Here is a 12882-nt window from a genome sequence, read left to right as displayed (position 1 = left end):
TAGTTTAGTAGCTCTTCTCTGAACTCTCTCTAGACTATCTATATCCTTCTGGAGATATGGCCCCCAGTACTGCGCACAATACTCCAAGTGAGGTCTCACCAGTGTTCTGTACAGCAGCATAAGCACTTCTCTCTTTCTGCTGCTTATACCTCTACCTATACATCCAAGCATTCTGCTGGCATTTCGTGCTGCTCTATTACATTGTCTTCCCACCTTTAAGTCTTCTGAAATAATTACTCCTAAATCCCTTTCCTCAGATACTGAGGTCAGGACTGTGTCAAATATTCTATATTCTGCCCTTGGGTTTTTACGCCCCAGGTGCATTATCTTGCACTTATCCACATTAAATTTCAGTTGCCAGAGTTCTGACCATTCTTCTAGTTTTCCTAAATCCTTTTCCATTTGGCGTTTCCCTCCAGGAACATCAACCCTGTTACATATCTTTGTGTCATCAGCAAAAAGACAAACCTTACCATCGAGGCCTTTTGCAATATCACTTATGAAGATATTAAACAAAATTGGTCCCAGTACAGATCCCTGAGGTACCCCACTGGTAACATGACCTTGTTCTGAATGTTCTCCATTGACTACAACCCTCTGTTGTCTGTCACTCAGCCACTGCCTAATCCACTCAATATGGGAGTCCATGCTCAATGACTGCAGTTTATTGATAAGTCTTCTATGTGGGACAGTGTCAAAAGCCTTACTAAAATCTAGATATGCAATGTCTACTGCACCTCCACCGTCATAGATTTTTTTGACTGGGTGACTAAAATAATAAAGATTTGTTTGACATGATCTCCCTGAAGTAAACCCATGTTGTTTTTCATCTTGCAATCCATGGGATTTAAGATGTTCCACAATCCTATACTTTAATAGGGTTTCCATTAATCTGCCTACTATTGATGTCAGACTCACTGGTCTATAGTTGCTCGATTCCTCCCTACTACCTTTCTTGTGAATGGGCACGACATTTGCCAATTTCCAATCTTCCGGGATACTGGATGCACCATGGTGCTCCCCGTATTGGGATGCCACATTGTGCCTGTTCCATCTGGACCCATAGCTTGGAAGTAGCATGTCTGCACCAATCCAAGACCCTGCAGAGATGGGATGCCTGTTGATATTTATAAATATCGGGGAGAGCTAGCCCCCCCCATACATTTTGCCAGTGTAAGAAGGTTTCTACGTAACCTAGGTTTTTTTTTATTTTCATCAAATTTATTTTAATAAAATGCTTTTGGAGTAAAAATCTATCTTAAGATGGTTTTTCATTTAAGATAAATTAATAAATTCCATTTATTCAGAATGAAATGGAGCTTAGTTATGTAGCACGAGGCTGTATATTCGGCAATAATTTACATTTTTTATAAACTCATTGAATTAATCCAAGCTCTGCAAGCTGAGATAAACTACATTGATGCATTCACACAATTTCAAAGCAACCACGAGATATAACAAAGTTCAGGAATATTCCTTTATCCCATTGTTTTGCAAATCTATGTACACTATAAACTGTATGATTGCTTGAAAAGAGACCCATCTGTGCCAGGCTTTAAGTGTGAGGAGGAAGGGCAAGCAGTAAAAATGAAAGTGAAACCTAAGCAGCTTATAAAAAAATTTGTGATCTTTCTGCATATAGTTTGAAGTGTTTTTTTCCTCCCTTGAGGAGCAAAATGGCAGCAGGCAGTAAAAGAGACCCAGTTTGGGAATGTTTTTCTTGGAAGTGCCTAGTCGCCCGAATGAAACATCATCCTACGAAATGCCGTGATGAAAAGGACCGTGTTCGAAGTTTTTTTTTTTTTTTTTCTTAATGTGGGCCCAGCTGAAATATTCAGTTTAATTTATTTTGTTTGTTTTTTCAAAGAAAGTTTGTTTATGCACTTCAGTTAGTGCCGGTTCACACTGAAGCGGCATGACTTTCGGGGCGACCTGTGAAGTCGCGTGCACCGCGACTACGGCACAACTTGCACAGACTTCATAAAATGAATGTCTATGCAAGTCGCTCCAGGTTGCCCCGAAGTAGTACAGGACCCTTTTTCTAAGTCGTATTAGAACCGTTCCTGTACTACACTATGAGACGCGACGGCGCGTGACTTGTCAGGCTGACCAAGTCGCCTGACAAGTCGGACTAGTGTGAATGGACACTGACGTGAGACACTTTGGTTGGGGGGCTTGTTGAACCCCAATTGCTTTAGGGAGGTTGGGAGACCCCTCGTCCAGCATCCCCAGTCCCTCTTATGTGTAAATCACCCTGTGTCTATAAGGGGCACAGGGTGACCAAAAACCCCAGTCAGGCCAGCTCTGCACTAATCAGACTCTTGCTAGTGGGGGTGGGGGCTTGTTGTTGTTGAATACCTGCATTCCATTGTTATATTGTTATTATGGGATGGGTATGTTGAGTGGATTGACTAAGGGGGAGGGGTTGTCCCTGAAGTGTTCATCTCCATGTGCTTTGTGTTTGATTAACCACTTGCCGACCGCCGCACGACTATCTACGGCGGCGGTCAGCCCCTCACAGGCAAAGTGACGTAGGTCTACGTCGCTCGCCTGTGAGGGTTTAGGGAGCGAGCGCGCGCCGCCGGAGGCGCGCTCCCGCTCCCGCGTGGTCACGGACCCCCCCGCGCGCGTGACCGGCGGACCCGATCGCCGCCGGCCACTCTGCGATCGGCGGGGGAGAGGGAGATAGTCAGGCAGCTTGTGTAAACAAGCTGCCTGTCATTCTCCTCTCTGTATGAGAGCTGATCACATGGATCTACTATGTAGATCCATTGATCACTCTGCATACAGTTGAAGCCACAGCCAATCACAGTTAGAATCACGCCCCTAGGGACACACACAGCCCCTCCCTCTCAAATAAAGTTAACCCCTTCACTACCAGTGCATTTTTACAGTAACAGTGCATATGTATAGCACTGATTACTGTAGAAATGTCACTGGTAACCCCAAAAGTGTCAAAAATGTCAGTCAAGGGTCCGATCTGTCCGCCGCAATGTCGCAGTACCGCAAAAAAAAAATCGCAGATCGCCGCCATTACGCGTTAAAAAAAAAAACAACAAAAATGACAAAAATCTTTCCCTTTGTTAGTAAACGCAATAACTTTTGCGCAAACCAATCAAAATACGCTTTTTGCGATTTTTTTTACCAAACATAGGTAGCATAAAACAAATTGGCCGAAAATATTAAAAAATTTTGATTTTTACATTTTTTTTGGGGGGAATTTCATATAAAAAAAAGGGAAAAATATTGCTATTTTTGCAAAATTTACGCTCTTTTTTTGTTTATAGCGCGTGATCAAAAAATCGCACAGGTGATCAAATACCACCAAAAGAAAGCTCTGTTTGTGGGAAAAAAAGGACGCCAAATTCGTTTCGGTACAGCGTCGCACGACCGCGCAATTGTCCGTTAAAGTCACGCAGTGCCGAATCGCAAAATGCCCTCTGGTCGTTTAGCAGCCAAATCCTCCGGGGCTTAAGTGGTTAAACAGTTTGATTCTGGATGACTCCAAAGCTTGTACTGTCTAGTTCTTGGGGTAACTATAGCCAGATTCACGGATCCCGTGTTCCAGAGCTTTAGGAAGGAGGTTACTGGCGGAGATACCCAGTCGGTGGTGTCCGGATTCCGTCACAGACACTTAGGAAGAATTTATATTTAAGCAAATACAAGACTATGTAATGTTTTTGTTTTAATTGAATAATAATTTGAAAAGTTCAACTTAGTGCGATTACCTGATTAACCTAAAATCAGTTAGTAAAATTTCGCGGTTTTACTAACCTGACAGCTTATTATTGTAAATAGGAAACCTTCATTTTGCTTGCAAAAATAAAGATTCTAACTAACAGCAAGAATGAGTCCTTACGTTTTACCACCTCAATACTGGGCACTTTCACCACCTTCCTTCCCAGACCAATTTTCAGCTTTCAGCGCTCTCAATTTGAATGAAAATTAGTCATGCTAAACTGTACCAAAACAAATTTTTTACCATTTTGTTAACCCAAATAGAGCTTTCTTTTGGTAGTATTTATTCACCACTGGGTTTTTTATTTTTGCGATGTAAGCAAAAAAAAGAGTGAAAATTTTGGGGGGAAAAAAAACACAATATTTTCTACTTAATTTTAAAATAAATCCAATAAAATCAAAATTTCGTCACAAATTTAGGCCAGAATTCTGCTACATGTCTTTGGTAAAAAAAAATCCTAATAAATGTATGATAATAGGTTTGTGTGAAACTACAAGCTAGGCTATGGATCATTGAAAATGAATCAATCCTGATGTACTGACTACCTATCTAATTTCTTGAGGCCCTAATATGTCAGGACAGTACAAATACCCTGAGAGGCTCTGTATGTGTGAGGAGAAGCAGAGCCCTTACAACGGCTGTATTTACATTACATGACGTCTGTGATTGGACAACAGTCATGTGATCAGGAGGGCCAATCACAGAGCCCTACTGCCGAGCGGTGTTGTGCTGTGTCTGGGAAACAGGCACACCAGGATCACCCAGCTGCATGGGCACGCTGCCGCACGTTCTCGCTCCTTCTGAAGAACGAACATTCAGGAACGTCCACTCAGAAGGAGGAAAAGGTGGGTAAAGGTTAAAGAGAACCTATAATTTCAGAGCCATCATGGCAGTGCTTGTTAGCGGGCATCCACTCACCTGCTGCCGCCACGCCCTTCCCCTTGTTGCGTCACTGCCGCATCACCAGCTGTCCCATTAAAGTGAATGCGACTGTCGGTGAGTCAACAACGGGTCAGAGGAGGAGCCGCTGTGGGACAGAAATGACAGTTGCTCTTTAAAAATTATGATTTAAATAGAGTGGATTTAAAATCTAGTCTTTTTTACTAGTGATTTAAATTGACTTAATTTAAATCAAATCCACCCTGACCTAGCATCACATATTTTATCACGTTAAAGTTTATCTATAGCCAAAACAGTGAGTGTCTCTAACAAAGCCCTGGATATCAGTAAAACAAGACAGAGGTTCTAAGCCTTCGATACTCTATTCAAAAGGAACACACACACAAAAAAAGTTTAACGTGTAATCTGCGTCAGAAAATTAAATCCTGGTTGATCTCTTCATGCTTGCCACTTTTGCAAGTAGAGCTTTGTAAAAAAAAATATTAAAAATAAATGAACCTAAGCACTGTCAGCTGCTGCAACCTTCTAGCTGATATGCAATCAAGGCTAGAAAAGTACATATTTTGATTACAGACAAGACAAACAAGTGACCTAGTTTTTGGGACTAGGGGAGAGGAAGAGTTCTCAATAAGGAAGGGACTGCCCTGGGAATCAATGGAAGCCTCCGGCAAGAATAAACAGCAGCAAAACTGGAGGCAATTTACAGAACACACTAATTTTGGTAGACTAATATTGTGGTCTGTATGTTCTTTGCGAACTAGCATTTTTTTATCAAGTGATGGGTAAAGTTCTGCTTTAACCCCTTGCCAACTGCCTGCCGCACTGGCTCGGCTGCGTGAACTGCCATACATGCATGGTGGTTCGGGTGAGCGCGCACCGCCCGCCCCCACTAGGCAGCGGGGATGCAGATCAATGGGCCGCCGGCACCCGCAATCGCTACCCGCTGAGAGAGAACGACAGTCTGGTGTTGTAAACACAACAGAACATTGTTCTCTGAAATGGTCAGAGAGCGCCTGTGAGCCTCCTAATTAGGATCACAGGTCTTGGTGTTCATTTCACAAGTCCCTTCTCCCATACAGTTAGAAAACACTCCCCTAGGCTCACACTTAACCCTTTGATCACCCCTAGGTTATCCCCTTCCCTGCCAGTGTCATTATTACAGTAACAGTGCATATTTTTTATCACTGATTACTGTAGTAATGTCATTGCCCCCCCCCCCCCCCAAAAAAAGTGTCAAAAATTGTCAGTTAGGGGTCCAAACTGCCCGCCACAATGTCGCATTCGGCTCTGATCGGGTCTCCATGCAAAAACCCGAAAGTGATGTCATGAGTAACATCACTTCCAGGTACTGTCTGGCGCCAGATTAAAAAAAAATTACAGCATTCAAAAACAGCCAAATCTGGCGTTTTGAATGCTTTTAAGTGCAGAAGAGGGGTTTGGGGTCTTTTAGACCCCCAGATCCCTCCACAAGAGTACCTGTGAAGTAAAAAAAAAAAAAAAAAGTTTTAAAATGTACAAAAATATTGGCCAATACCGATATGCATTGGCCAAAATATCGATATCGGCAACGAAAAACCGATATCGGTTGATCACTAATACAAAGGACTGAAATTCATTGGGTTCCAGCTGAAAGAGCTGATTTTTACCTGCATACCCTGCCTAAAGCAGGCCATACATTTCTAGTTGTTTTGTCCATTTAGCCAGCACAAACAGGTAGTACTCACCACTGTCCGAATACACTCACCGACTGATCATTAGAGGGGTTTACTTCACTTTTTGTGTTGTAATAACATCAGGAAAACCTCCCTAGCAGTAAAACAGCATAATCTGACAGAGGTTCTAACCCTTTCCTGCTCTATCTGGAACTAAAACAGTCAATACAGACATATTAAGGCATACATATAAGCATGAATGGAAAGCAAGGCAGTAATTAAAACACCATTAGCTTGGTTTAAAAACAGGATAGGTTTAGATGAAGGAGCAGCAGTAAGAGGTCCTGATGTGACGCTTTGCAATGTAACAGAGGAAGATGAAACATTGCATACAGGGATTATTGAAAACTCAGATGAGGCATGGGAAAGTTCATCTAAGGCTAGGTAATGAAGGAATGATCTAAAACACATGAATAATCCCAGTGCGGCCGGTATTCTAGGTGTGGGTGTGCTGAGGCTGACTCACAAACGTATTTTATGTGCTAGCTTGAAATATGACTGGCACAGTGTTAATAATAGTCAAACCATGTCTGGGTCAGGTAACTATATTATAGATCTAGTTATTTGGTTTTTTGCATACTCGCTGTCATATTATGCAGAAAAGATTTCCACATCTTTACAAATTAGCACTACGAACGCTGGTTTTATTTACATTGCAGCAGTCCGTAAACCTATTTACTAAAGACTTTGGTTATATCACAGCTTTGAGAATGTTCTCCATTTCAATTTACAACCTCTTCTGACCCTTATAGGAAAAAAGGTAAAGTGTTCTCACTGTCCAACATAGAAATACTTACACACCAATTTTTGAAATGAACATACAGGTAGAGTTTTCACTATTTTACTCCATCTATCTGGAGTCTTATGACTAAAATCTAGTTACAGCTGTACAATTTGCTTCTTTAGAGAAGCGAAGAGCCCCTAAAATACCCCAATCTCTAGAATACAAGAACAGGCGCACGACCATGCCTCACAATACAGCACTTGATGCTGGAGTGACCTTTTATCATACCTCTCATGGGGGGATAGGAACATGTTTGGCATTTGCAAGGATATCGACTTTCAGGAAGTCAGTGCCAGCATAGGAGCTTTGGAGGGTCCCAGCACAACTTTGAAGAGATTTGCCACACAAGCACTAATTTGCAGATTGGGGTAGATAAAGAAAAGGAGTTGCCTATTTCAGGCAAAAAAGTAAATAAAATAAAAAATTGTACAGTACAGGTATTCTTGAGAAAATACCACTGAGAGGGTGGTTTTGTTATTATTGCTTAGCCGATACTTCCTAGCGGGTGGTCTGAGTTACAAATATCTTGCAGTGGTACACAAAAAAGCCACAAAAACATGGTAACCCTGTTCCATGTATAGATGCCCTTATGAAGTCATAAGCAAAGAACAAAATAGCAGATCACAAATTTAAAAAAAAAAAAAAAAAAAAAAAAAAAAAAAGGAAAGGGCTTACAGTAGTTTCCATACTGTGCAGATTTTCTAAAAAAAGGTTACAGCATAATATGTACAACAAACCCTGAAACATCACTAGTTGTACAGCTATCAAGCTGGCATTCTTTTTAGTTGAGCAATGTACATAAACAAATCGGAAATATGAGGTTAAATGCACAGGATATCAGGATCTCTTTCAAGAACAAATCCCCATAGGCAACTAGAAACAGACTTTCAGTTTAAACAGAGGCCCATGATGCTTGTGAAAAGCCAAACTAATATTAGTAAAAAAAAATAAAAATAAAAAAAAACTCTGAATACATGTTGCTTTTAAAAAAGACAAGAGATTTGTTTATACTGAGCGAAGTTGGAGCATATGGAACCAGTTGTGGCACAGTTGTGTACACTGCTTCAACTTTCCATAGTCACCTGAAGCCTCTGCTCTATGAACTCTATAACCTTATACTGTTGCCTTCTACTGAGTCACATGTCACATTACATAATCCACCATCATTACTAAAATGTCTATACAATCTAATTAGCCAAGCATGTTTAAATGTCTAATAATTGCCTGAGCACCATAGGAAAGGACACTGAAAATTGAACACAACAGAAGTGCCAATGCTGGTCTTGCACCTGTAGAATTTTGTTTGTTTGGACGAGAAGAAATAAAAAATAAATAAATTCCTCTGACCATAAGGCCCCGTTCACATAGGGGCGACGCTACTTCGCACCGCGACCTCCGGAGGAGTTGCAAAGGCAAAATACCTGCACAATTCTGGATAAAATGAGAATCACAATTTTTTTGCTTAGAATAAAGATCACGATTCTCTGCTTAACATTATCTTTCACATTATACAAAAAGCATTGGTGTCACGATTCGCCACGCTCACGGCGACTAGCTAACTGAGATGTGGTTTCGTGACTGGGGAGTAGAAGGGAATAAGGGAAATTCCTACTGAGTAATTAGACTGGCTGTGATACTTTCACAGCCCTCACTGCCTTTGGTCACCACTAGAGGGAGACTCCACTCCAATCCAGCTGGCTGACCACACACTGGCAGATCCAAATCTAAAGCCCCGTACACACGCACCGATTGCCGGCCGACCGTTCGGCCGTTTTTTGTCCGGTGCTGTCGTGTAGGTTGAAAAGTGCTAAAGACTGCACACGAATTTTGTCGGCCAACAACAACCGACTGCAGAAGTGGTGTCATGTGATGGTTAACTTTCCGTGTGTTTTTTCTTCTCTGAGCATGCCCAATCTTGCTCATCTGCTTTTTGTTTCGGCCGAAATCTGTACTGACTGACGAACAATCGGCCTTTCTTTGGTGGCCTACAAAAATTTTATAGCCTGCACACCAGATTTTGTTCGGCCGAAAAGTCGCAGTCATGGATGTAAACATTCCTTGTGACAGTAATAGGCAGTGACAGGTACTCTTTTTTGGAGCAATCTGGGATCTAAAAGACCCCACACCCCTTCTCTGCACTTAAAGACATTCAGAACGCCAAGTTTTGCTGTTTTGAATACGGTCATTTTTTAAAAATCTGGTGCCTTTAATGAGCCAGTAACCGGAAGTGATGCCATGACACCGCTTCCGGGTTACTACATTGGAGACCTGATCAAAGCCAATTACAGCTTTGTTCGGGTCTTCAGCCAGCCGGCGTACATGCCGGTTGGTCACTCGTGCCTCTTGGTGGGCCAGGAGACCTGGGCGGAGCGACAGGAAAGGGGGGGGGCGACGACGTCTCCTTCCGCTGCTTGTAATAACAGCTGAGCGGCTGCTTAGCCTTATCGGTTATTGAAAGCCGACCGTCGGCTCTAAAAAAAAAAAAAGTGAAGATTAGCCTCCAAAAATAGATCGATCTCCACCCCCCCCCCCTTTTTATTCCCCAAACCCCAATTTAAATTTGTGACCTACATTTTGTTTGCAGCAAAACCGACTATCGCCAAAACCTGGAGGAAACAATTTGTTTCCTTTGAGGATGTTCGTCAGTGGATCGACGGGTTCTTTATTAATGAGAAATTGACCTGCATCCTGCTGGACATGCAAAATAAATTCTTCCAGATATGGATCCTGTGGACACAATATGACCACCCATCACTGTCCATGGAGAGCAACAACGCATTCTAGTAGTCCAGGTTTGGGGTGCAGGTTTTGGGCATTCCTGACACTCACCCCCCTCCTTTCCCACACTTCTACTGTCAACATCCTTCCTTCCCTGCTTTTTTATTTTCTTGTTGGAGATCATGGAGGTTTATTTAGAGTGGATGTCTTGATCTGCTTATTGTTTTGCAGTCTGCGACAAATCTACATGGCTCATTGATACCTACTCTAACTTGCAGGCTACAACTTTTGTTTATTAATATGCAATTTATACTTTTGGATGTCTTTACATTCTCGGCAGCTACATTCCAGCTGTAACATCATCTTGGCAATTACAAAAAGTTCTTACGGTACATTTAAAAAAAAAAAAAAAAAAAATTTATATATATATATATATATATATTTAAAGTGAAACTTAGATCAGCTATGCAGATCTTTCTTACAAAAAATTGTCTGCATATTTTTACTATAATATACATTTCATAACTGTTATTTTGTTATTGCCAAGTCAAATGCAACTTTGAAAGTGCTGATCATAATCACAGTATGTTGTGCAAAAAAAAAAAAGAAGTATTTGTATGCCAATAACTTTAATGGAAAACTTCCTACATTTTACTAAAATAGGAACAATCTTTTCTTTATATAGCAGTCTTACATTCTGTAAGGAAATCAAACTTTGAAGCCCCAACTGTAAATTCGGGATGTTGGGTTAACTTGTTTTATATCAACAGGAGCAAAAGATATTGGATTACACAAGAAGTAGAACTCTAGGCAAAACGTTTTTTATTTTGGATAGAGCTTAGGGTTGTAATATCAGCCAAATCATAAAGTGAGAGGAAATCCCCCAAGGTGAGGGGTTACCAGCACTAATGTCCTTGTTGTAAGGTTGTACATCTTTACAGTTTATCATTTCATTGGTGCTGCATCCTTTTGTTATTTTGTTTGTGTATGGGTGTATGATCCGACCCGTTGTTGCTGACTGCCTACATCCTTTTTAGCTGTATTAACCAAGCGCAGATATCATTTTGCCTATTTGTACAGCGACCGTGCGTATTTTTAGCACTGATCACCATTCGTGTCACTGGTTCAAGCAAAGCATGGGTGTCCGATTGTCCGTCGCAATATCGCAGTCTTGCTATAAGTCATTGATTGCAGCCATTACTAGTATGAAAAAATTAAATAAATAAAAATTCCTGTGTATATTCCATAGATTGTGGATGCTATAACGTTTGCGCAAACCAAACTATATACACTTATTGGGATTTTTTTACCAAAAATATGTAGCAAAATACATATTGGTCTAAAGTTATGAAGAAATTTGATTTTTTTTTATTGGATATGTTTTATAGCAGAACATAAAAAAATATTGTTTTCCAAAATGGTTGGTGTGTATAGCGTAAAAAATAAAAAGCATAACGTTGATCAAATACTACTAAAAGAAACCTCTTGTGGGGAAAAAAGAAATGCCAAAAAAATGTATTTGGATACAGGGTTGCATGACCGCGTAATTGTCAGTTAAAGTAATGCAGTGCTATATCACAAAAAATGGCCTGGTCATGAAAGAGGGGGGAGAGGGGTAAATATTCTGCAGGTCAAGTGGTTAAATAGTAAAAAGACAACACAAATCCCTAGGCAATAGTCACAACTAATTTCATCAAAAGATTAAAGCATCAAGTTTGCATATAGTTTATCTCCACTGTTTAACCTTTCTTTAACAGGGTGTTGATCAGACGTTGGTCTTGAGTACCATCAAGGGCCAGGTGTTTGCCCTGGCAGTCTTTTTTCAGCGACCCCTAGCCACGCAATCTTTAGTTTGTACTTTCATTTAGGGGGTTCAACATGTGGCTCCACCTGTAAGTCTCTTTTGACACCATGGGATTTAAATGTGGTATTTTTGGTTCTCCAGAAACCTCCATTTAAGAATTTTCAGGAGATTACCTTGCCTACGTTCTCCCAAGCTTGTTCTACTAATGATTTTAATTCTAGTTGAAAACCATCATTATTAAAATCATTAGTAGAACAAGCTTGGCGCCAAGGGATTGTCAATGACAAAGAAAGGAGGTTTTTACTCCCGGGGGAATGCAGTACCCCATATTTCTATCACTTGCCCAAAGTGCACAAGTCATTAGAATCACCACCAGGGAGGCCAATAGTGGCCAGCACCAATAGCTTTACTAGCGGAGTGTCCAAATATATTGATGCCTTCCTTCAACCATTAGTCTGCCAATTACCATCATATATCAGAGACTCTTCTCAAGTTCTTGACGCCCTGGGATCTTACACTTGGGAGGATGATTATATGTGGGCCTCCCTTGATGTTACATCTTTGTACACCTCAATACCACATGACATAGGTCTTCGAGCCATACAGCATTTTTTAGTCCAATCGGATTCTTTTAATTCTGCACAATCTATTTTAATTACTGACTGTACCGATTTTTGCTTGAGGCACAATTATTTTTCTTATCTTGAACAGTTTTAGCTACAGATTAAAGGCACCGCCATGGGCGCCAACTTTGCTCCGGTTTACGCCAATCTTACTATGGGCCTATGGGAAGAATTTTCCATTTGGAATAATAACCCTTTTTCTCGTCATATCGTCTATTATGGACGATATATTGACGATATTATCCTTATCTGGAATGGGGGCATTGAGATTTTCAACTCCTTTGTGGCCCACTGTAATGCCAACTCGTTGGGCCTTTCATTCACTTCGGTGATTGACCCAAGAGAATTGTTTTTTTTGGACTTGGTGCTTTCACATGACGGCCCCCTTATTACCAGTAGTAACCATATTAAATCTACGAGTGGGAATTCCTACCTCCACTACACAAGCTGTCACCATCCAGCCTGGAAGCGCAATATCCCCGGAGGCCAATTTCACAGGCTCCGGAGGAATTGCTCTGATCCCATGGACTACTGTAATCAGGGTGCAAGGATGAGTAAGTGTTTTGCAGACAAAGGTTATCCTCCATCATTAGTTCACAGTG

The 12882-nt window shown here is 41.1% G+C and overlaps 1 protein-coding gene across 1 annotated transcript in view; it reads right to left on the bottom strand.

The window, feature by feature from the left end:
- The window catches only part of SLC16A2 (solute carrier family 16 member 2), a 448767-nt gene that overhangs the window by 275739 nt on the left and 160146 nt on the right, over window positions 1–12882 (bottom strand). The window lies entirely within an intron of this gene.

The sequence above is a fragment of the Pelophylax lessonae genome (assembly GCF_965119305.1).
Source record: "Pelophylax lessonae genome assembly, chromosome: 7".
Taxonomy (NCBI): domain Eukaryota; kingdom Metazoa; phylum Chordata; class Amphibia; order Anura; family Ranidae; genus Pelophylax; species Pelophylax lessonae.
The sequence above is the reverse complement of the archived record's forward strand: the minus strand, read 5'-3'. Positions and strand labels throughout refer to the sequence as shown.